General features: G+C 35.4%; 1 protein-coding gene across 1 annotated transcript in view; it reads left to right on the plus strand.

Moving 5' to 3' along the window:
• The first annotated feature begins 2,559 nt into the window (after window positions 1-2,559).
• LOC124530076 overlaps window positions 2,560-26,376 on the plus strand; it is a 267,561-nt gene continuing 243,744 nt past the window's right edge. Inside the window, exon 1 of the mRNA XM_047104065.1 lies at window positions 2,560-2,734. The gene's annotated coding sequence lies outside the window, so the exon portion shown is untranslated. The remainder of the gene's footprint in view (window positions 2,735-26,376) is intronic.

Genomic DNA, 26,376 nt, shown 5'->3' on the forward strand with positions numbered 1-26,376 from the left:
TTAACGCGGCTGTCGGGACGAACGTGTCTTTCGCGCAAACTTTGCTGCTTGTGTTGGTTTGCACGGAGGAGAGGCCGAGTTTCGTTAATTATACACCGGAGTTGGGCACGACTCACGTGCCTCCATATAAATGTCCATTAACGCAAACGTGATAGTTTACGTTGAAAAATTACATTTCAGGCACTTCATTACTGAGGTGCCTGAAATTTCATTTTAATTTGTTTTAGATCATTTCCTAGATTAACTAAAATCTGCATAGCACTTCGAAAAATTTAAAACTTTAAAATGTACACATCAGTAAAACAATGCGATACAAATCAACCTCTGGGACTCGGTGTTAAGGATTGTAAAAGATTGTCTTTGTAGGTGCCATCCACTCATCACATATGGTGCTGTAGGGGATGGTTCATATGTGACCACTTACCATAAGGTGGCCTATGACCACCACCACCTAAGAATATTATAAAAAAAATCAATCAAGTGCAGTTGCTAAGCGCCTAAAGAGTAAGTAATTCAATTACTACGCGATTTTATTAGAGTCAGAGGTTTCTAAAGTGAAAAGGGTATTCTAGTATAGATATATAAGTAACGCAACCGTTAATTAATACAATAATATTAAATACTAGTCGCCGCCCGCCGCGCCGCAAAACTGGGTTATGTGGCATTCCTACTCAATAACACCACAGTGTTGGCCGTTCTAAAAACGAATCGGAGAGGCTGTGTGTCGATATAAAGCATAAGAGGATGCTAAAGTGCAATGCTCCGCTTGAGAATCGGTGGAGCTTTCCTCAAAAGGTGAAGGTGATCTCGCTCCCCGCATTCCTGTCTAATGCGTACGGCAGCACGAGGTCACTCCGTCTACAGCCCTCCCCATGGCCGCCTGAATTAGGAGACGTGAGACATTACGCTTCCACGGTCCGAGGGTCACGGTCAGGGTACGCGGGCCAAAGCTAAGTGTGAAGATAGGTGCGACGGAGTTTTGCGTACAATGTGGAATAAGAGATTGTAGTGCGTCTGTGAGGGCGTTTGGACGCATAGTGTCTGTTTAACACTGAAGAAACTTCTGACAGGTCTGCGATTATTGATGTTTATTGTCTATATATTTTACGAGCTATTATTATTATTAAACTTTTTAACACATCAAATATATGTAAATTAATATTAAGGCCGTCATTAAGGTCTACGCTACGGTCTGCGGTCTGCCTTGCGATTGGTCACCGAAATCAGTCGCGGTATGTCAGCTAATATGATAAACATATATGAATGACATATATATATATCGATTAGAAGGTGAGTTTAAAATTGTATGCATTAAACATTGCTTGCCAATTTTATAATTGTCTGCGGGGTATCATTATGTATCAGCTTGTCCCTGGAAGGATGTATCCGCTAAGCGGATGCAGTAGTTGAATAATTTAAACATGACTTTGCCGATGCCCTCATAGAAAGGCATTTAAAAAAAAAACACAATATAATCATTTAAATATCTAAAGTTGGGCCACTATTGCTTATGTTTACATTTTAAGATGAAAAAATACCCGCTGAGTTTCTTTCGCCGGTTCTTCTCAGGGTATTTTCTTTTCCGAACCGGTGGTACTGTTTCAATTGACCACCAATAAGAAAGTGTAATACTTCTATATTGAATAAAGTTATTTGAGATTGATGTTTATGATGCATTTTGATAATTTCTTCTACTCAATAAAAATGACATATTTTATTCATTAAATAATGTAGAAGGAACTGTTAGAATGAGGCCTCATTGAAATATATTTAACGTTGGCGCCTCTTATAGAAGTCATTTTAGTACACTATATGTATTACGGTGCAGTATTTTAGTTGCATCTAAAGATTTATTTATTGATAAATTGCAATTATAAGTGAAGAGATTAGTGAATAGCAGAACTTTGTTCAGAAGAGAGAGACATGAATATTGACCAACGTTCGTTTAGTATATTCAAGCACTACATTACAGAAGAGGTCGCATTGGTAGTCAAATGCGCTCCCCAGTGACAGGAGATATTTGAGCGTAGTTTAAAGAAAATAACAAATATTATGCGACCCTTTGTCGAAGTCACTCGCGCGCAACCCTACGTACCTACTTTGTGATGACACTAGTTATAGTAGTCGTACTACCGTTTGAATAGCTTTTGGGTGTATATCGTTTTTTAGAATATTTAGTACGTAAGTATTTCCTCAAAGTGAGAAACTCAGCGTGATTATTGTTATGTCTATTTATTTTAATTACAATTAATTATCTTTTGTTTACCATGTGACATAACATTATATTATCTCTAATTTAAGTGTTACGTACGTTACATTATAGACGTTCTATTAAGTTCCTTTCGTTCTAGTTACTACATTTAAAATTTATTCCGCATTCGGTTCTTCTAGTCAGTGATGAGAATAGCGCATTGACATTATTTAAATATATTATTCAAATATTTGTTTTCAATGTAAATACGAAAGTCCGAAGAAAATTCGCCAAATGAGCGCGCATGAGCGTAGCGCCCGGAGATGCCCGCTCGGCGCGTCTCCCTTCAGTTTGCCTGAAAAACTGTGGACGCACGCACGAGCTCGCTTTCCCGCCATTCGAACTAAACTCGAATACATTTAAATTTATTTCGTTATCTGTGCCGGCTTTCAGTGAAGTGTGGAGAGGTCATATATTATTTTGAGTGAAATAAATACAGTTGAGTGTTTTTTTATCTACTTCTACAGTAATTCTTAATAACCGGTAAGTGTTTGTACATCCTCATATTATCGGTACATTTTATAATTATCTTAAGTGTTTTGTTTGGATTTAATTAACATGCGAGACGTATGGAAATTATATATTAGCAAACAAATTTAAAATTTAATTAAAACACATAACATAGTTTGTGCTATGATAAATGTGCAACGGATGTTTAATAATAAAAATCTACTCTACAATTTGAGATTGTTAACGTCGCTTGTAAAGCATTAATTACTATCTTTGATGATAAGACGGCGAAGTGCTTACAACTGAGCGGACAGATTTTAGTTTTATGTCGAATATTAACACATTTTAGACGTTACTAATCCTGCTATAAACATTTTTATAACTGTTATTAAGATTGTACCTGACTCCTTATTATTATAAAATTAATAACAAGTAGGGAGGGTATTTGTAAATGTTATTAAGAATATCTTATTAATCTTAAAAATAACTATATTTTGTGTATGATTATATTGACTCACGCAATACTTATAATATGTCAGTGTAAGTTATTCTGCAAATTACAAAGTTGTCGGCGATACGTCGAGAGAAATGTCCAGAAATCCATCTTCATGAGCGCCTCATCTGTCCGCGCTGACGCGACGGGATGAGTCGCCTGGCACTTTTCACACTCAGCAGGTTCCAGCAGCCGACAGCGCCGCCATACACCCCAAGCCTGTGCTGATGACGATTATGTTATCATCGTTTTCAATCTAAACTCTTTTTCAGACAACATGATAAAATTCTGAGGCAACGGTTATGATGTCATCAAAGTTCTGATACGGGAGGTGGTGGCGGCCATATTGATGAGCTATAAAATTCACTGTCAGAGCTGTGCTGGTACTTCGTCCGCACGAACATTTCATGTGAAAATATCGATTTGCCAGTAATTTCGTGAATTGAAACATTTCTCGGGATAAAAGCTGTTTGGTGACATTTACTTTATTACTGTCAATATAAATCAAAATCAGAACAAAAACAGTTTACCGTGATTGGTAAAACAAATTCCCATTTACCGAGGCTTTCCAATCTGATCATGTGGCTGCAGGCATGCTCGTATTATTGCGATATAGTTTTGCTAACGAGTAGAGTAGAAAAGGTTCGGTTTGTTCGATACTTATTTATTATAATATATTATTATTTAAAGACTGTCACAGTGAATGTCGGATTAGTATGAATTCTTGTCGTAATTATAATCCAGCTAAGTATATAAGTAGTTTATGCTAATCAGCTTATGTTACTCATGCGGGTTTGTACCGAACAACGCGAGTTTAAAACATAACTTAGTTTCATGTGCCCAATTTTTGTGAGCGATGAATTGTATCTCTTGTTCGGCATAAAACACATCGCAAGGAAACGCGGACGGGCGTGACTGATGACTGATCGAGTGTCTGTCGCTTCTGTTATTGTAACAGCGATTGTGATTTGTTGTACATTAATTTCACTTGTGTAAAAATCACGTAGAATATAATATTTTCGTTACAACACCAAAGGTTTAATCAAGTCTATTATACATACGTATACTTAGTGATAGACTGATGATGTGGTTATAGATAGGCAACTGACTCGCAAATAACACACTGTATGATAAAGCTAAACAATAAAAAAAAATTCAATTCATAGCGTTTTTAAAAAACTGGCCAAAAGCGTGTTGGACTCGCACATGAAAGGGTTCCATAGCCATAAGATGGGCCATAAGATGGAAATTTAGCGATCTCTATTTCTACCCTGGCCCACATCTGTATGTAGGTATGTAACATTCCTACTTATTTTTATAGTTTGTATGAAAATAAGTAGGAATGTTACATACCTACATACAGAATCTATAGATTACGGTACCCTGAAAACTGTTTTAATAAATAATAATAAACCGCCATTAGAGACCATGATTACCAGCGCTGGGTTTCGGTGACCGTTGTAAAGGACACGCCTATAATTCACAAGTGACTAAAACTGTAAAATCCAATGACTTTTTTATTATATTTTATATTTAAAAGAACTAATTAGATTATTTAATATATTTTTTATGGCGATGGGATATCGTTGAAATAAAATAATCGAACGTTGTTAGTAAGGATATATTGTGATGCTGTCGAGGTTATCGGTTTTGTAGTTTTACAAGAAGTCTGTTTGCGGATTATATACTCTCACCAATCAGAAGTGACCAAGAGTTGTAAAGATAATTGACTAACAACTATTTGTTTTTATAATAACAATTATAATTCAACAAAAACGACTTTCTGATTCAAAGACTCCAATCTCCGAGGCCAAAAGTAAATAAGCGCGCTCTTCACAGAGGCTTGGGCTTATTATAACGCTTCGAAATACTACGCGTGTACACCGGGCGGTAGGAGTAACAGATTATTGATGCTTTACTCATCGAAATATATTAAAAACAAATTACTTGCGGTAAGGGTATAAAAAATAAAGTGATCTCGCTTTTACATTAGACAAATTTTCTATAACATTAACCTACCTAACGCGGGGTGTGAGTTTTATTGCCTGTTTATAATTACTTTGTAAGCATTCATAGCTAGTTCTACCAGCAACTTTACAAAATGTTAACTCAATCGGTGGAAAGATCGCAAACGCGTAACGGACAATGCGTATAAGTGCGTTAATATCTAACAGTAAACAAGATTTTATTGTGATAAGTTGCTTCTGAAGCTTTTGGAAATAATATTGTTCACCTTTTACATTAAAATACTATAGTCTCTTAGACCCTTTTTTTAATAATGAATATGACATTAAGTATACAGTAAAGTAGCTCCTATTTTTATTAAGATATTATTATATTATCTATTTCGTTTTCACCGTTCTCGTCAGGACTACAGTACTCATCGCGATACTTGGACCAACACCGTTCTACGAGTTGATAAATCGCCTGAGGTAGATTTCCAAAGGCAAAAGGACTTAGAAGGAGTAAAATTATTCAATTTAGAACCTTTTAGAATTTGGTAGTAAATTTTACACTGCGTTATTTAAACCGGCCTAGTGCTTTATCGGTGTCGAACGCGTGCGATTACATCTGACCTCCGGCCGCCGTCACGCCGACGGTAAATAAAACATGATTAGATTACATAATTTATATCTCCCCATCGCAGCACTGAATTTAAACTTTCACATTTCAGCTTTGTGTCTAATGAGACCCGACAGGAGAATATTTTATGAAATAAGAGCAAAGTAAAAAGGTAAAACCTGTAAATGTCCCACTACTGGTCCTCGTTTTCCTGTAAACTTTGGATTTTATTCACCATACTTGGATGCACTTATTGCGGCTTTTTATGCGACACTCGTGCAGGTTTCCTCACGATGATTTACTTCATAGCCGAACACGAGACGCATTAAAAACATGTACTTTAGTACATCAAAATGCGGAAGTGCTCGTCACGTGTCCCAGCCGCGCCAATAAAGTCTAGAAATATGAAAGTACGAAGACAGTTTGTATGATTTTTTTAAAACATATGAACTAAACTTTTCAGTAAATACCGATTACCACACCGTTTTTAATAACTGTTTATATGAAGCACATTGCGCAAAATATCCCTTAAATTTCAACTGCTTAAAATCCTGAAATGGAGGATATGACAAGCGTTTACATTGTGTTAACCTTACTCTTCGTGAAAACAAAAATGTAAGTATAAAAATAAGGCATAAATTGACATAAACCCACATGAAAAAAACATTAGGGATTTATATTGAAATGTTTTTCTGTGGAAGTGGAATTTAGCATCCCATGAATATATACGGTGGGTTACACCGGCGCTAATATTATTGTTTACTCCATGAATAAGGAATAACTCTGTCCAGCAGTGGACGATAACGATGCAGCTGTAGATTGCTAAACATTATGAGAACATCGGACAGGCTTCATACAGCTAGCCATTCACCACCCTCATAATTTTTTGTTTCATCCAGCCATGGCAGGTCAGCAGGATGGCTGTGGTAGTTATACCACTTCGCTTGATCTTCTGCGTTGGCACGCGGTTTCGCTATTCTAGCAGTATCTGTTTATAAAAAACGCGTATCGATAATATGTATTAAAATCTCTTAGAAAAATTATATCCAGATACAGCTACTAGCTGCATCTTGGGGTATAGTGCGATATCCCCGTGCTTTGCAGATGACTCCTCGCTTTAGGCTCAGGAGTGTAGTTTCTCGGTGGAATTGGTGAAACCTGATTCCTCACGCCTATTTTCTAAGTATTAAGTGCGAAGTGTGTGAGGCAATATTCCAAATTAAATTAAAGCTGTCGTTATTTGTTTTTCCATTTTTAACATCAAAACGGTTTCTGTGTCTAATGTAGAAAACACGATGATGAACGATGGCGAGCCGGCGTGGACTATTCTGAACACTTAAAAGATCTCCAAGAGTAACTTAACTTCAATATTTCGTCTATCTCTTACTTTGGCAACGTCCGAGTTGAAACGGCGTCATTGAAATAATAACTTGCAGCTCGAAAATTCTCTTTGCTCCACTACTTTCTAGTTTATTAGTTTAAGTTTATAAATATAATTGGTCATTGTAAATTAATGTACAGTTTTTGTAGTTTTTTTTCATATTGTGGGTTTAAAATATGAAAATCAGCTTTGAGTTCTTTTTGTTTATCTACAAGCGAACGTATGGTAACGTATCGCGGACATTGTAACGGATTTCTTTTATATCAATCCGCATATTGCGTCTTTATACTTTACCATATTTAATAAACACACTCATTTGTTATATTACTTGTTACATTCAATGAAGAAAAATAATTACACATAACAAGCCCGTTACCATTCAAGTAGTCCTCGCATTTGAACTGCCGACGTTCTCTAAAGTTTCTGCTTGGCGTTCTCTCAAAAAGAAAACTACATCAGTTGATACAAAACGAAATTGACAAGATTGTTAATAATTAGCTTTTCTACATCTTTGTGTATCTTTTACATAATCGTAATCCAAAACTTGGCATGATAGAGCCATAAAATTAAATAAATACAACGCCGAAAATTGAGATGTACTTATATTTAGTTGCTTTTTTATACAATTTTTAATTGCTTCATATAACAGTAATCCGTGTTTATATTTTATCTAAGCTAATATTATAAAACTGAAGAGTTTGTTTGCTTCAACGCTCAGATTAGCGCGTTCAAATAAACAAACAATCTGGTCATGGCCCTACGAGTCTGATTTGATAAAAACCTTCGCGCCAGATAGCGCTTAGTGGTTAAGGTGACTAAAATCTCACTAGGTTTTTTCACATGTCATACGATCCACGCGTAAAGCGCTAAACTATTAGCGCGGTGCCGATACTGTAATCGTATGAAGACTAGCTGCTGAGGCACCAACCGGTTGACAATCCATTACCCACGACGCCAATACGCCGTCTACAATAGAAATTAACATTTGATGTCATTTTCACACGGAACTCAAGAATGCTGGGTATTACTGTTTCCCTGTAGAACATGTGATGAGTGAGTAGCACCAACTCAGACAGTTAGATTTAATGACCGTGAATAGAGGAAACCTACTTATGTCGGGTAAAATTTTACACTATTTGTATACAAGAAATCTTATTAGAAGTGGAATGGCGTAATTTCGTCCTCGAGAGATAAGGGTCATTTAGGTTCAGTATTCACCAGATTTAGGATGAAGATACGCGGTGCGAGGACGCGTGGCAAGGCTGTGAGGAAGTGTGACTTTTTCCACCAGAAATATGCGTGAACGCTCAGTCGTTCGAGGATGCCTCGTCTACTGGTAGTCTATTCTAATTATTATAAAAGTACAACCGTTTACTAGATGAGAGGATTAAACCATATGCTTAACATGAATTGAGAATAAATATTTTAAAGCAAACTAATGCTAGCTTGATTGTCACAGCGGAGCTGGAGTAGATAAGGCCAAACGTTCGAAATTGAAGGATCTCTTCCGCGCCCTTCATTTGCAAACGAAGCCTCTAAACCGACGCGTTCACAAAAATGAACCTTCGAATTTCTTTCGCCGGTCCCACTCAAGTTTGAAGTATTTTTTTTTTGATCCCAACGGCAATTTGATTTTTAACGAGAAAGTAATACTGAACGTTGAATTAGATGTTGTCTCTTGAAACTAATTGTGCGACGAATATGTTTTAATCGAATGTATATACAGCTGTATTAGTTCTGTTAATGTTGTTCTCATCGACCGTCGCTGAATGTTATTTCTGGAATAATCAATCTGAGACTAACATAATAATGGCTCTTCGGCGCGGTTGGTGTATTCGCGATGCTCATTCCATTCTGATAGCGACAGGTGTTGTTGATGGTGAGAGATTAACCGAAAGGATCGAATCGTGCGATCAATTTTCAGGCTCTTCTGAACAACTAAGATTTGACTTACGAACATTTTCAAAATATAAGATAAATAGTAAAGTGGAAACCTGTAATGATCCGTATTCAAGCCACGATGTTATTAACTCTCTGTTCTCAGAGTATATAGCTCTTCTAATATACAGCCGCGAGGGAAAGCTTATCGAGCAAACCTGCATGTGAATGAAATTCTGCTACATGTGTATCCATCAATCAGCATTAGGACAGTGTGCTGGAATAAGTTCAAATTTTCACCATAAGAGGAGAGGAGTCATTTGCCTCCCCGTTTTGTGCATTTACATGCTAATAAATTTTGTATAAGATATTGTCGATTAAAAGGAGTGACCTACTAAGTTTCCGCCGGTTCAGCTAGCAGAAGCTTTAGATTCCATTTAAGTTATTGAAAGATCTAGTTAATGAACTTCATTAAAAGTGTTCGTGTATTTAACACTTTTTGATTTAGATTTTACATGCAATATTAAATGATGCTTTCTATAAATTCAGGGTATACTTCGGTTGAATAATCGAACACTTTCGGAAAATTTCATGTTAACGATCGAGCGTACATAATAAAGTTACGCTAAGCCAAAGTTTATTGGAAAGGGGTCGCGTTGGATCCCTTTTGTTTAGAAAATACTAAATAATAAATCTTTTGATTATGGTTTGCTGTATATAATGTTACCTTTGATCATTTTGAAACCGACTTATTATAAATATATTTTACACTCATTAACTGAATAATTGGGATCGTGTGAAATGGTAGCATCTCCCCGTTGTATCTCAGCCCGATTCTCGAAAGGAGAAATGAATGTGTTCCCCCCTCGCCAGCGGAGACAATGAGTCGTGGGATTAAGGCTTTTAAAAATATTTATCACACTAATGTATCGTATTTATTACGTGTAGTTACTTTGACTTTTAACTTATAATAGGGTTTTATATGTGCCGAGAAATACACGCCCACACTACATTTTTTTTATTAATTTGAACTTCAATTATTATTATTATAATTTGTAATTATTTATTTTGTAAGCCCAACACGTTTCCAAAACTCAAAGTCCATTACAGCCATATCAGATGTCATAATCAGTGTTCTCTGTTGAGTTTTGGAACTCAACTTTTACTTGGTAAAAGTATAACTTGAGAGCTTTGGGACAATACTAAGTATTATTGTCTTCCGGTTTCAATGGTGAGTTGACCAATGTAACTACTGTAGGTGAGGGACGTGATATCTTAGTTCCCAAGGTTGGTTGTCCCAATAATATTACGATATACTACTAATAATGTTACTTTACTATACTGTTACTAAGCTATTATTAACTTGACCTATTAAAAATTTAAAAATAGAGCTGAGATTGCCCAGTGGTTAGAACGTGTGCATCTTAACCGATGATTGCGAGTTCAAGCCCAGGCAAGCACCACTATATATATGTGCTTAATTTGTGTTTATAATTCATCTCGTGCTCGACGGCGAAGGAAAACATCGTAAGGAAAATGTGGAATATGTTTCAAACCCTCTCCTTAATGGAAGAGGAGGCCTTATCCCAGCAGTGGGAAATTTATAGGCTGTTAATGTTGTCTTAAATTTTCGCGATTATTACACATTTAAATAAAACTAGTTATAATGGATTTGAATCGCGTATATTAATTATTTTTGACATCCCGACGTTTCGAGCACTTTACAGCGTTCGTGGTCACGGGTAGACTAAAGTGGCATTTGTCTATTTGAAGAACAAAAGAAATATTATTAACAACTACCGCCAACGATTTCTCAATTGGTATCTTGAGTAACGTTCCAGTTGCACGCAGAAGGCACTGACTGTATCTTTAGGTCTTGCAGTCTGTTGGATTTGGGATTTTAAATTTTTAATAAGTGGATCCCAGGTATTAGAAAGTCTCCAACCATCTTCTCTATTGAAGTTCGGATGTTTTTGAATTACAATAGCCTCGCGTATCATTCTAGGAATGAATCTGTGTTCTTTAGCGAAACTCGAATGTGAGTGTGGTTAATCTTACATAGGCCAAACAAAGAGGAGTATCGGTACCAGGGTCAAGGAACATATAGGAGATGTCAAAAATAGGCGTTCTTCAAAGTCTGCAGTCGGTGAACATGCTCTGGATAAACCCAACCATTTTATTCGATTTGATAAACCACAGATCCTCGCTAAAGAACGAACGAAAAAACGCTGTAAAGTGCTCGAAACGTCGGGATGTCAAAAATAATTAATATACGCGATTAAAATCCGTTATAACTAGTTTTATTTATAGGCTGTTACTTTACTTTTTTTTTAATTTAAAGCTCTTATATATATGTAATATATATACTTTGATAAATAAGGCGTTTTATTAAATAGAAGATTATATAAAGGTAAAAAAGCGTGGACTTAGTATTTATTGACTTCTGGCAGGATATATAAAGGACAATTGTTCTCTATTGACACACTCTGTTCTTGAAATGGTGGAAAAGTGTAACGACCGAGTTTCTTGTCGGTTCTTTTTGTTAGAACATACTTTCGGAACCGATGGTAGCTTTAATTTTAATTAATTAGTGTGACATGACTTAAAAGTGCTTTTATGAGCTCACTTGAATAAAGAATATTTTTATTGTGTACTACTTCAAGCTTTTTTTTCTATTTCTAGTATACAAATAGGCATTTATCCTATGTTAAATGTATTTTGGTACATAAAAACCTTAAATACTTTATGTTAGGAAGAAAAATTATAACCCATCATTAAAGAGTAACTGTAAAATATTGTAACCGGTGATGCAGTGTTTTTATGGATAACATAAGATTTGATAAGACGAACACTTGGTTCCGCAGCATTCGGAAAAGTGTTAGAAAAGTGAGACAACTTTGACAACGCTCGTCTAGGGTCATATATTTATCACGAAAGACCATTTTTGCTACTTCTCGACCCTCTCTCCCCCTTAAATAAGAAAAAATAAGGACTGATTTGTCGAATCACGGCTCCACTCGAAAGTTCTCCAATTTTTTTCTATCATTCTTAACTAGTATGTACGTAGGTATTGGTAATTTTCATAGTTTTTTGTTGATATTACTTTAGAATAACGCTATGTAAAATAGAAACATATTTTATAGCGTCACAGTCGTCATATTCACTATAATTATAATATAAAGAAAACTATTGATACAATTACTAAATGTTTATTTATAACTACAAAATAATTTGAATAGGACTTGGCCTCAATGAGATCTTAAAACTTTTTACGATGGAAAGACTAAAACGAGAGATTTGGCATTTTTTTACAATTAATGTTTTTGGTGGGATAAACATTTCCTTATTATACATACATATATTTTATTGGTTTATATTTTTATTTTAAACATAATTAAAAATATGAATAATAAGAAAATATAAAATTGTAGTATTGTAAGTAGTAGGTACTAGCATTAATTAATAGTTAAATCTTAGTATAAGAACTCGGCTTCCACACAGAAACCATACAGATTTAAGTGGAATGTCTATTTGGATTCTAATCGTTTGTAACAAAAAACGTTTTTAGTCAATAAATTAAAAAAAAAAAAAATAAAAACAGTAGTAGTCGGATATATAATGCGACACCCGGAAGACTTAATAGAAAAATAAATCTGAGCGCGGTTTCCCGTCGACGGCACTGCCCTGTACGTAACGATCTAAGATTCGATTTGGAGCATTCGCCCGCAGCCGAGTCAATTGTTTAATACTCACGCTCGATCTTCGTTACTGTGACGCAGCTCTTTTCTCTTGCTCATGTAAAGCTCGAAACTGAACTGTTTCAATATAAGCGAATCCGCGACGAGGGAACCTCCTAAGGAAAGCCAAATAAAGAGTGCTGCAGTGACAACTTGCGTTTTAGATTTGTGTAAAGTTTTATAATTATTTCAAATGGTCGATGAAAACAGGTACGACTTGTATGTAAAGTGAACTGCGGCATTTACAAATTCAGTCGACTTCGATTTATTAATATTATATTTCCAGAAACACTAGAAGTACTTAAGAAAAACTTAATTGTCAACGTGTCGTAAAGTCACATGATCGACCTAAGTTATCCTGTAAACTGTCCCAATGATCTATTTAACGAGTAATTTTTATTTTTATGAACACCATAATAAATAAATACTTTCTTATACTTATAATATTGAACAAAACTAATCGCGATATTTATTTTATCGAGTGAAATGCTGGAGACCGAAAGACTGTCTGTGTATTTACATGACATGACATTCGCTACTTTGGACACGCCAATGTCTCAAAGAACGATTTGACATTATTATATCGGTCTTACTTCCTTATGCTTTGTTAATATCCAGACAAGAAGTATATTATCAGGCCAGAAGCCACACTTCCTTTTTGACAACAAGAGCCGAAAAAGTTAAAGTCTGATAGCAGCTGAAGCAGATTGGATGATATACATATTTAACCAAACATATATTAGGTATCAAATGTTATCCAATGCAGGTCAGCTGACGAGCACACGAAAAGTGAGTGATGCCGGATTCAAACCAGCGAGCTAATGTTTTCTACGCTCCGGCCACTGGGCGCGCCCGGGTCACGGCTCTCCACACAAAATATTAATTAAAATAGAGAGATTGGTATGCGAGGATAATTATAAGAGGGAAATGTTTCTGTGTGACGACTATTATGAATGGGAAGTTAATTGAATGTTGTCGTCATTAGGTTTGTTTGTTCGCCGGTTTCGTCCGCCGGAGGAGCGTCGACAAGCGGGGTTAATTGAACTCTCCGCTAAATTTCGTTGCTTGTCGATGTCATTACGATGATAATGTTATCATATTTATAGAACTAGCAACCTAAAAGTTGTATGCAGTAAAACTTTTAGATTGTAGAACAAACATAAAAAGAAAAAAACCTTCTCTAGAAAACATGAAGTTCTTGACTTTTATTTACTATATTATGGAAGTATTATACATTTAAACTTTCCTCTTAAATTACAAGATAGGACAGACTGTGGAAAGAGACTTTGACTTTTAAGTACGTAAAAAAGTTAAGTAAAAATCGTTGCCGTGGAATAAAATGAATTGGTTATGTCTGTATTTAATAGAACCTACACTAACTTATATGGGACAAAAAAAGCTCAGGTGCAGACAAAGCTGTGTGGTTGTGGTTATGTGCTGCTGCCGGGTCGGTGCTGGATGAAACAAAAATAGATCACGTTTTTTCGGATGACCGTAATTTAAAGCTAAAATATCGGTATCTGTCGCTACTGACCGACGACATATATTAATATTGATTGTTTTAAAATACGTTACGTTCAGAGAGCATCCCTCTGTATCTTCATCCGGATAAACTTAATGAAATAGCTCCTGCATAATGACGGTGGTTTAGCGCATCAGCATACAGATTAGGTTTCACTGAGAGAAATTGCACATTTTTCTTTCTTATATAAAGACAAGATTACTTCAAGTGACGCCGACTACAGCCGAGACTGGAAAGACGCATTACAATTTTTATTTATACAATTAAAAATGATTTTAGGAATTTACTAAAATCGAAGCCCAAAAAATTAAAGTATTTTTATTATTTTTTTATGAAATTATATTAGATATTTTTTGTGTAATCGTATCAAACGTACGTTTGTATATTTTAACATATGAATGATTTATCTTCAAACGGAACAAGTATGGCGACAACATATTTGTAAATAAGAACAAATTGCCAAATAAAACAAGTATATTTTAATAAGAATAGGTAGTAGTCATTGCCATCATCAATCGCCGGGCGGATGCCGCGCTTGGACTATGGAGTGCGTTCGCTGATGAGCCGATGTCCACCACCGTACTTGTTGATGAGACGCTACATATGGATTTATAATGGATTCATAAGATCTTTAATTATGAAATGGTAAGGTAATGGTAATTGAAATATTTTCCCGTCCCGTCCGCACACCGCGCTCTACCAAAGAAGAAACGTTGCAAGCCATCTAAGATTTGTCGCTTCTACTTCTACCATTCAGGAATGTATTTACTCAATGAAAATGAAAACAAGTATTCTTCATTCAAGTCGGCTCAATAAGCATAAAAGCACCGGCTCTGTAAAGTTAGAGTTATAATAAGCCAGTCTATTGTTATCGTTCAGAGCGTTAGACGGCATTTACTTACTTTTGAACAGAAAACAGAAAACAAATAAAATAAAGGCGATAACGTTACTCAATTAATAAACATTATTAAATAAAATAAGTTTTCTTATACATATAAATTCCAAATTAATTTTAGTCAACTTATAGTAATTGTTTTCTGTAGTTTTCTATCGACGGCACTTTTCTGGTTTATGGTATGACGTTCGATAAATAAATAGAGTAAATATTTGTTCGACTATCTTTGTGTAAACATTGCGCACATATTTGCTTCTTCCTTAACAGATAAACGATCAAGGGAGAGAAATCCCCCTGTGTCACGGGATTATAATATTGTACTAATTTGCTACTGTACTTCTTTGTGGTAGGGCTTTGTGCAAGCCTGTCTGAGTAGGTACTACCCACTCATTAGTTATTCTACTACCAAAAACAGTACTCAGTATTGTTGCGTTCCAGTTTGAAGGGTGAGTGAGCCAGTGTAATTACAGGCACAAGGGACATAATATCTTAGTTCCCAAGGTTAGTGGCGCATTGACAATTAAGAAATAGTTAATATTTCTTACAGCGTCATTGTGTATGGGTAATGGTGACCACTTACTATCAGGTGGCCCATATGCTCGTCCAACAACCTATACCATAAAAAAAGTACATTTACATATGGGTAGGCCATTTGAATTTAAAGATGAGAGAAGACTTTTACTCCTTTTTTACACATTATACAATAAACTGATCAAAAAAGACGCAACCCATGAACTTTGTCACACTGCGTAAGATAAGCAATAATTATATTTAAAAGTTATCATGTAATAATTATATTAGAAGTGGATTTTTCCTGCTCAACTTATAAAGTTTGCAGCTCGCAGCTCGCGGCAGATAACATAGAAAGTTGCGTATGATGTTACAGAAGTAACGCAAGTTCCAAGTGAAATTTTATCGAATACAATATACAATTACGAGTACTATATACCTACTATTTATTGTATTTTAAGACAGCAGATCTAAGACAATATTGTCTTTACATCCATTAAAGCTCAAAATGAAAGTAATATCTATATAATATTTATAGTATTAACTTCAATGGACAGAGCGACAAAAATATTAGTTATTGCTTATTTATTGATACAAATCACCGCCACGATGAGTTGCTGACAATCCTCGTGCGCTGAACATCGACGGTGTGAGACGTATAGAATATTTTTTTCAATAATAGGAAGCGTGATTTGCGGTCACCTTGCAGTGTAAACCCGACCTTTTACTCATCTGAAAGTCTAAAATAAATAAATTTCAAAGTTAATATCAGACAATAGTAAGAATTATCAACTGGTATTTTGAAGAAGGAGGTTGGTAGAGGAGTAAAAGGGATTTTGCACGTGCTATGTCTGGAGACCTCCCCCTGTCAAAAATGACACGCACGTGCGCTGACCCGCAGTAGCGTCGTAGAAGTGGAACTTGCAAATCCTCCTCTTTAACAATTGGGCAACGTTTGCGAACAAATAGGACAATTTACGGGTTGTTGTCTTTAGTACTTTCGGCCAATTAACCTTTGAGGTTTCGGTTGGCGCGTTGACGTGACGAGCGAGATGACCTTTGAACTAATCAAAGTTAAAGTACCGAATTGAGTTGTTAAGGTAAACAGCTGACTCGGGTTTCAAAGGTCACTGTCAGGTGAAATTAACCGAGATGAAAATGTGCCTGCAGGAGATATCCACGGGGAAATATTTACTGTGATTTCCAGGAGATTTTTTACAAGCTTTAGTCTTATGAACTCAGAAGCAGATTGATTCAATCGATTGCAATGAAACAGTTTCTGGTGATGGTACAATATGATATACTATAAATTGTTTTTGCTTTAGGACCATTAGACCATTTTTAAGCCCATTGAGTTTACGAAAATGACTGAAATTGTACGTTCAGATGAAAGCGTACGTTCAGTTTTTAGACCTTTTACTGCGAGCTCTGCGACAATAGAATTATCGTTACTTTTCAATAAAATTATTATTGGAGCTTTAAAGTTTAGCTTCAGCACATTTTTTTCACCACTCAACAAGTATTTGCATGCTGGTCGAAATTCCTCAATAATCACAAACATAATATGAATTTGTAAGTTTTCGACATTTTTCCTAATATTTTTATCGAGTCGACCAAACAAATCAAGTACAACAACAATCAGACAAACGAACGATTGTCTATTTTTTTTGGTGAATTGAAGTCTGAACTGTTTTGCCGCGGCCTCTTTATAATATAATATGGATATTCAAGGAGTATTTTCCCTTTTATTGCTCGAGCTAGTTCTTTTCATGATTGAAGTGTCTACATTATATTCCAGACTGGGCAATTTTATTGCGTGTAAATCCCAGAGTTTTACGAGCACTTTAACTCGACTAACTTCTTCCTACTTTTAGAAGTTTACGAGAAAGTACAAGATTGAATATGCCTACGAGCGCCTGGTTTCAATAATTTCGAGACTGAAATTATATGAATGTATTTTATTTAACTGGCGGGTGACTGTAAATAGTTGAAAATTATTATCGGATTTGATGTTTTGTAACATTCTGTTGTAAGCAAAGTTCGTATTTGTTGTCTTTTGACACGAAGCGAGACATTCGACCGTCAGATCATTAACCTTTGCCGTGGCCGCACACGGCGTATCCGACAAAGGTCAATCAATATAGGGTTGGCAACTTATAGATTTGCCGCTATGATTCTATTGTAATAAAAATATTGGCCGTTTAGTCGTTTACGAGCGGAAAATTCATAAAGAAATCATTATAACAAAGTGCATTACCTTTGGATGCGCGCCACGAAGCCTCATTAACGAGTGCGTCATCATGTGAAGCTTTCAGCTGGATGTTTTCTAATTAAATAGTTTATCATACTTAAACGGACAACAAGAAGAGAGAGAGCCGAGACGGCCCAGTGGTTAGAACGCGTGCATCCCAACCGATGATTGCAGGTTCAAATCCAGCAAAAACTACTGAATATTCATGTGCTTAATTTGTGTATATAATTCACCTCGTGCTCGGTGGTGAAGAAAATAGCGTGAGGAAACCTGCATGTGTCTAATTTCATAGTAATTCTGCGACATGTGTATTCCACCAAACTATTGAAATAGTGTGGTGGAGTATGTTCCAAACTTTCTCTTTCAAAGAGAGAAGAGGCCTTACCCCAGTAGTGAGAAATTTAATTATTTTTTGTTGTTGCATTTTTAAAGTGCGTTCAATGCACGCATTGAACGCAATGTACGGTACTCATAGCAGTCGAATTTATTGAAACAAACCAATAAACATAGAATTAATATAATATAACACAAACGGTTAAGATTGAATTTTAATTTACCAAAAATAATAAACGTCTAAAAGAAATAAAGAATAAATCTTAATTTGATATTTAAATCATTTTTTAAATGGCAACGTTGAAATGATTTACAATTTAGATCAAACAAATCGTAACGAAAGTAACAAAAATATTGCTGTTCGGTCGAACAGAAACTTTTCAAATTTTACTGAATTTTATTAATATTGATAAAGTTTGCGCGAACAAAGTTTCGCAGACGTGTTTATTAAAAATGTTAGTGAATGTGATCTGACGCGGCGCGCGGCGCGGCGATGGAAATATTGTCACGTTGTGGTCGGAAAGTTCACACTTGTTTTAAGATAACAGACAACTAGAATCTTTTGAAGACTTAAATATGACTTGTAGAACGACGCTATACTCGTAACAGTGCTTGTAAAAACCTACTTCAATGAATTGTATTTAAATTTATTGATTTTCTATATCAATGATGGTAAGGCTTTGTGTAGGCTCGTCTGGACAATCCACTCTTTATTTGATCATAAAAACCTTCTACGGCTTTAAGGTACGTGAGTGAGGGGATATTTATTTATAAGGACAACATACAAAACATACACCATTTATAGGTTTTAAAATAATGGTAATTTTTAGCTAAGTGTGGTTTCACTTAAAATTTATCGCGGCATATCTAATGGTTGATTTGAATCTTATGGTTGACGGTGCATTAAAGCTGTAATAAGCAGTTATTACTTCTTTTTTTTCAAGATACTACAAGCAAGGGTATAGACCTAAACTCAAGTATAAACCGATTCATGACTTTTATTTTTACTCTAAAATTATTATGATGAAACTGTGTATTTCCAAGGACTTGCTGTTAAGTCTGCGTATATTGTATATTTTTTATGGTGTTTGTTTTGCATATTAGTATGTATGCACAAAATAACAAGTAAATCATCGTTTTATTGTATCATTAGACAAGCGTATGATAAGACGATTTAAAAATCGGCTTAAATAATACTACAAATGTTATTTGACGGTAGGTATTGGCTTTTATTTTATGGCCTCGAGCATATTCGGAGAACGCTCACAATTCTAATAGAGAATTGGTATCTACTGATAGACTCTCGTGCTTTCATTTCTGCCAGAATGTTCAAAAGGAGGTAGGACACTAGGACTGATGTCGTCTTTTTATAGTTGTGTCGTGACCTAAATAAACATTTCTTTCTATTTTTCCTATGAAATTATACGGGTTTTAATTTTTTTTACGGAACTTAATCTAAGGAAAATTATTTGCAAGCTACGAATGATGTATAAATAATCTGACAGTGATGTACTTTTGGTTGAACCTTTGAAACAATCCTATTACTAAGCACATCCAGCGGTGTAGAAACTTGTAAATTGAGGTTCACCGTCATCATTTCCATTGAAAAAAAAAATACATTTGCTGGTAAAGTGATTTGAATAAACAAGAGTAAAAAGAGTCGGCGATAAAGTTGCCGTGTGATATAACATATAATTGTAACGCACAGCCCGCTAACAGTGGTGTTCAAACCATTGAATTGCAGTTCGTATTCAACTTTTCCGCTAAATGATCGTTTGCTCAGCCATATCTCATTTGTATACCAAAATTAAAATATTTTAAAGTTTTTAGTTTCCCAAGATTCATATTACTCAATTCTCCCAGAGGCCTTCAAAGTTGTAGCTTTCATAATCAAATACTTAGTAAATAGAGGGAGGCTTTTAGGCTGATTGGGTTTGGATGAACAACGTGATTTGATAAAGACATAACATTGCACCCGCACTAGTGACGTGTAAACTTTTCATCGGACTGAGCTTACAGCTTACGGTTATTCGAACAGGATGAAAACTTCTGGGAAATGACTTATGGAACGGAGGTGAGCACTTAGAGAGGATGAACACACCCTGTACGGAAATACGTCATTAAAAATATGAACGTCGTTATTTAAATTTATAATGATGAGTTAAGATAGGTTTTCCAAATTTTTACTTACCTCCTGGACTTGTTACTTACCGGTCTTGATTTAAACTCTGCTCTACTCAAGCTCAATGAATATTTTAATTTGATTTTGACGAATGCGAAACTAAATTTGTTAGATTGTCCTATTTGCTGCGCGACCACGGATCTCCTTCGAGGCGGAGTGGTCATTAAAACGTCAATCAATATGGCAAATTGTAAGGGCCAAATATAATACGGCTGAAACCTCGGGACACAGCTCTTTCAATGCAAAGATTGCAAAGAAACGATTGTGAAAGCTGTGAAGATAAGTTATTGCAATTGTAGACTACTGAATCTAAAGGTTACGATGTAAATACATGATTTACAATTATTGCTATTGGGTAAAGTCGGCCCTAAGCCATCGCAAAGCTAGCTTTGAGCAAATATTCAGATCGGAGCGGATTTTGAATTTGAGAAGAGAAGAGATTATACCATAATTCTGTTGTATGGTTTTTAATAATTTGGGTGATCGTCGGCCCAGAAACACGTCTTGTTCGTATACGAATCATCTGAACTTCAATCCACTTTAAACAGAGGTCACTTACAAAGTGTTCAAAATGTTCTGGAACAAGTCGAACATTGTATCGTGCCCGCGGGTCGAGGATACAAGAATTAAAGTCTTGAATAAGCGATTGGAACAACTCAGACGGCGCACAATCTACATATTTATGAAATACAATCATTCGATCGTATTCGGCGTTGGCTGGGATTACGGTTCTGTGTTAAGATGTTTTGTTGGAAAGTGACCTTTTTTTTCTTCAAATACCCATACTCAATGTCTTTATGAGCAACATTTCAATGTTCAATGTGTTTTTTCAATATTTTTCTTCCCATTTTAATTAATAACATTCTTAGTTTTAATGAAGAATAGATTGATTAAATAATAGTTATTTACTACTGCGCAGAGTTAAATTAGAAACTATGGGTTTGAACCCGCAATCATCGGTTAAGATGCACGCGTTCTAACGACTCGACCACCTCGGCTCATACTATAACACTTAACTTCGATAACATTTGGAGAGTTATTTTGAATGGGACATTATACAGGTTATTTTTACTCTTGAAACCTACACTGACAATCTGCATCCCGTGTACGCTAGCGTGGCCGTCGCGTAGGGAGATGTGTCGCGTCTACAGCTCGGTATCAGTAACAACTGCGATAAGACGCGTTATATGAAAGCGATCAATCAGTTATTACACGTGACGCGATACCTGACACGAGAGAGTACATACAAGGACGTTACATGTGTCGTGTTCGCATTTACTTGTGATTTTTGCTTAAATTGTTTTAGATACAGTGTATCATCTAGTGCATTGTATATCTCATATATGTCCCAGTGATTATGGGACGATAGCCGCTTATAGAAAATAGACTAAAGTCTCATTTTGAAAAACTCCAACTACATGTAGATATGAAAAAGATTAAAAATTACACAGCTCTATGGAAAAAAAATTGAAAAGTAGATTTTTATCTATAGACTTCCAATTTTTGTTGAATTAATATTGTTGATTTGACATTAAAAATTTAATTTAAATAAAGTTTCAAAATTTTTCGCCAAATGTATGTAGATGTAACTAAGTTGTTGTTTATGAAATGAAATCAAAATAAGACTGATTTTTTTATATGTATAGAAATTCCTAAAAAATATTTTTAATAAACGCGAAGTTTCGTGGGAGACCCATTAGTTATAATGAATAAGGCTTTAAATTAAACTTAATAATACATAGTTAGTATAATAATTATAGACATATCATATCGATTTCATCTTTGGACATCATCATTCATTCATTAATTATCGTTACGTAGTATAAAACAAATTCCTTAGATCTTATGTATCCTTAAAATTATGAAACGGATTTTGATGCGGTTTTAATAGATAGAGTGATTCGACAGGAGGGTTTTTGTATATAATACATAGGAAAATATAGCAAAGAAACACTGATCATTTTAGAAGTTTCTAATTAACGTCTTATATAAAGATCTTCTAAAGCATAATTAGTATTAGTATTGAAGCCGGGGCGGGTCGCTAGTTTGAGATATAAGCAACAAAGTATTATTTCCACGACTCAGGATTTGATCCCCGGACCTCGGGGTCATTTCGGTTTGCCAGCAGTCACTCTGTGAATTACAAGCACTGTCATAATTATCCCTACGCAGTTCGCTCATTTCCTGAGAAAGATCGATGAACCAAAATCAATCAGAGCCAATCGTAGTTCAATCTAAGCCAAGTACTTGAATTAATAATATATAAATAAATTAATAATTTAGTTTAGTATTATTATTGTTAATGTATTTAAGTATTTAATTAAAGAGTCATAAACGTTTTACACGCTTTAGATTAAAATAACGCACCTCTGAATGCCTCGGCTGAGTCTTTGAGCTCCAAACGTACTCTTGACACACTAAGCCGAGACCAGCAGTGTGCAAAAGTCTTTTAAATCTTTTTGATATCTGACGACCGCGCATCGAGGATTTTAAATGCCGCTTTGAATTCATTCATTACAATATAAAGAAAAATATTTATAGCGTTAAGTACTTAATATATTTAGTCGTATTTTAAAATTATTTCTTTTGCTGAGTATGTTTACCATTAACAGATTAACAAACAAAAACCGCCTGTAAATTTCCCAATGCTGGGCTAGGGCCTCTCCCTGTAAGGAGAAGGTTTGGAACATATTCCACCTCGTTGTACAATGCGGGATATTGGAATACACATGTGGCAGAATTTCTATGAAATTAGACACATGCAGGTTTCCTCACGATGTGTTCATCACTGAGCACGAGATGAATTTGTAAACACAAATTAAACACTGAACATTCAATGATGGTTGCCACGCGTTCTAACCACTGGGCCATCTCGGCTCAACCGATCATCAAACAGAAATTATCGATATTGCCCTAAGGTAAGTAAGCATAGAGTACACACTCCGGTCTAATAAATCGACTACAATATTCAGGCTATTGTCTTTGCCGACGGAAATGGTTTCGGAGAGAACTAACGGTATGTCCAAGTTTGATATTTACATACGAGTCCGCAGGAGCGACGTCTGTACTCGTTCTTAATGAAACACAAACAAACTCAACTAAAACTGATCGCGATGAAATTCTGATGATTAAGTTCTACAAGCTGAGCGGTTTTTGCTCCCCGAACTGCAATCACTGGCATTTGTGGTTACGTAATATGTAAAATAGGATGCTTTCAATTTTCATTACACGGAGTGCCGTCCACACACAAAACACTTTTGATTGGAGTTCATCCATACGTTTGTGGAGGTTTGCATTAGTCGGTGTTGGAAAGCTATAAGTTAGATTAAAATAAATTAGGAAATCATTATTATTTAAAAAAAATAACATGATTTTTAGGCAATTGGTCACACCGTCGACTGTACATATGTATGTATGTAAGAAATAATAACCATCCTTTACATAGTTACAAATTTAAAAACTAAGATGCCATATACCTCGTGCCTATAGGTACACTGGTTCACTCGCCCTTCACGCTGAAACTCAACAATACTAAGCACGGCTGTTTACCGGTAGGTTATCTAACGAGTAAAATGGAATGTAAGCTGCATCGTACATATAATCATGAGGGAACCTCGAACCTCGAATTCGACAAACTTTGTTTAAGAAAGCTGAAAAACTTGTAGAAACGATTTAACTTTATTCTTTTCTTTCGCTCGTTTTGTTTGTACAATGGTACACTTAAAGTAATCCGGTTTCAGCAGGTATTTCCGCAAAGGACAAAGCCTTTGTACGAACAATGGAGGGCGCGGCTCGTTTGAATAACGCTGATGAACGAATAGAACTTGGGCGCGATTCGTAATGCCAAATCACACACTCGGAACGTTCAGTTGCTTATTTACTTTGGCAGACTGCGTGAGATCATCTTTCTTTGCTTATAACATTTTAGCTCGTTTGGCAAAGTATATTTGTTCATTAAATGAACAGGTAACGGGGACAGGAAACACTATTAGACTGTAGCGGGTTGGTGATAGGGTTTTCTTTGTAATTATTGAAGAAACGAAACTATAGAGTATTTTATCTTTATAAATAAAAAATATTTTAATATGTCTTTCCTCTATGATAATAAACTATTAATCCACTTGTGGCAAAGCTTTGGTAATTGCCCCTGAGTCCGAACAGGACATTGGATCAGAACAATACCTTTATATGTTATTCAATCCACACGGAGCCGATACCACAGATACGCTTCAGATCGCATCCTATCGCAGTGTAATCTCGATACAGTAATTAGAATGTCATTATGTAATTAGTTTAGTTGTACAACCATTTACCTTAGAACTCTATGATATGATGATATTCTCCTCTATATACATTTAGTATACAACAAAGTCGCTTCCCGTACGGTCAGTTCATTTAAAAACGCAACAGATTTTTATGCAGATTTCATCAAGAACAAAATGATTTAAGATGTATACGTATACATGAATAATACTTTGGTATTATATAAAAGGCTTTTTCCTACTGTAATACATGTGCTAAGCCAATAATTTTAACTTTCATAGCCGAATGAAAACCGTTTTAATTTGAAATACGTTTGTTCTTTACTCGTGTAAAATCGGAACAAATAGCTGTGATAATTGACTGTGACTGTTTACCAGCATTTTGTTTTCGTTGTTTCAAACATTAATAATTACAAATCGTGGGATTTCTTTGGTTTCCGGTTCCTTAGTTAGGTATGTTAATTGCTACAATAATGCGGTGGACATGTAGAAAATACAATGATTTCTTCAGTCCGCCTTCACGGAGCTGAAGCCGCCTCAACGCGAACGTGGAATTAGTATGCCGCTGTCATCACAGCGCGCCGGCGGAAATGTAACAACTCAAACTACGACGATTGAAAGCGTTTCGTTCATCAGCCACGAAATTGTTTTGTAATCTTTTCACGAATAAATGAGCCCGTAGTGATCCGTCTTTGTACTGAGCTTGTTTTATTGTTGATCTTTTTCTCTCGTCATAATAAAACCTTGAAATCAAATGTTGGTATGATTTTATTGTATTAATATTATTGTCTAGACTCACTGACAATATTCTTATGGTGGGATGTTCGAGATGGTAACATACTTCCCGTACGGTGCACATCGTAAAACAGACGATATCACGTCATCGACCAATTATGCAAGTGAATAACAATAATCTTGATATACTTCATGCATGTATTCATTCCGTTGACTTTATAAGGAAATAATTTCCGAATAAATCCGAATATTTATATATTTTTTATCCAAACAGCACATTATATAATCATGAATATGCACTTACTATTAGTAAAAATCTTAGAATATTTATTCGAGTCTATGTAGAGAGTATCGCGGTACAAAAGAACTACAACAAATAGGCCTCTATTTTTTCATAAAAATAATCAAAGTTGAATATCTAATTCGACCTTCGATTCGAATGTCAGGAATGGTGATAAAGCTGCCGTTGCTGAAGGAGTTCATTTTGACTGAAGGTCACGTGTCTGTCAATAGATGTAGTAAATATTTCTGAATGTATTTTGCCAGTTTTATAATCAAGTGGGTGATTAGCAAATTGCACTGCGCATTGGACTGTGTAAGAAAAGGCTGTTATTTCTTATAGATGTGCTTATTGCAATTATTGCTCAGAAATTACCACTTACCATCCGATGGCCCATTCGTTTGCCTTCATAAAAATAAGTAACGAGTTAATTGAAAATACTACAAGAATTCAAACGAAGAAAAATGTCGAGGAAACGTCTTATTGTTGCTTCCTCGAAGAACTCCCGAGGAGGATCGTAAAATGTTGACGAGGCATTGTAGGTGCACGAAATTTGTACGTTTATTATCGGCCGTTAAGAAAATGGCGGACACTTCTAGTGAGATCATTTTATCTCTTTCCATTGCGCAAGAATGTTTATAGAGTTTAATGATA

The sequence above is a fragment of the Vanessa cardui genome, chromosome 5, assembly GCF_905220365.1.
Source record: "Vanessa cardui chromosome 5, ilVanCard2.1, whole genome shotgun sequence".
NCBI lineage: Eukaryota > Metazoa > Arthropoda > Insecta > Lepidoptera > Nymphalidae > Vanessa > Vanessa cardui.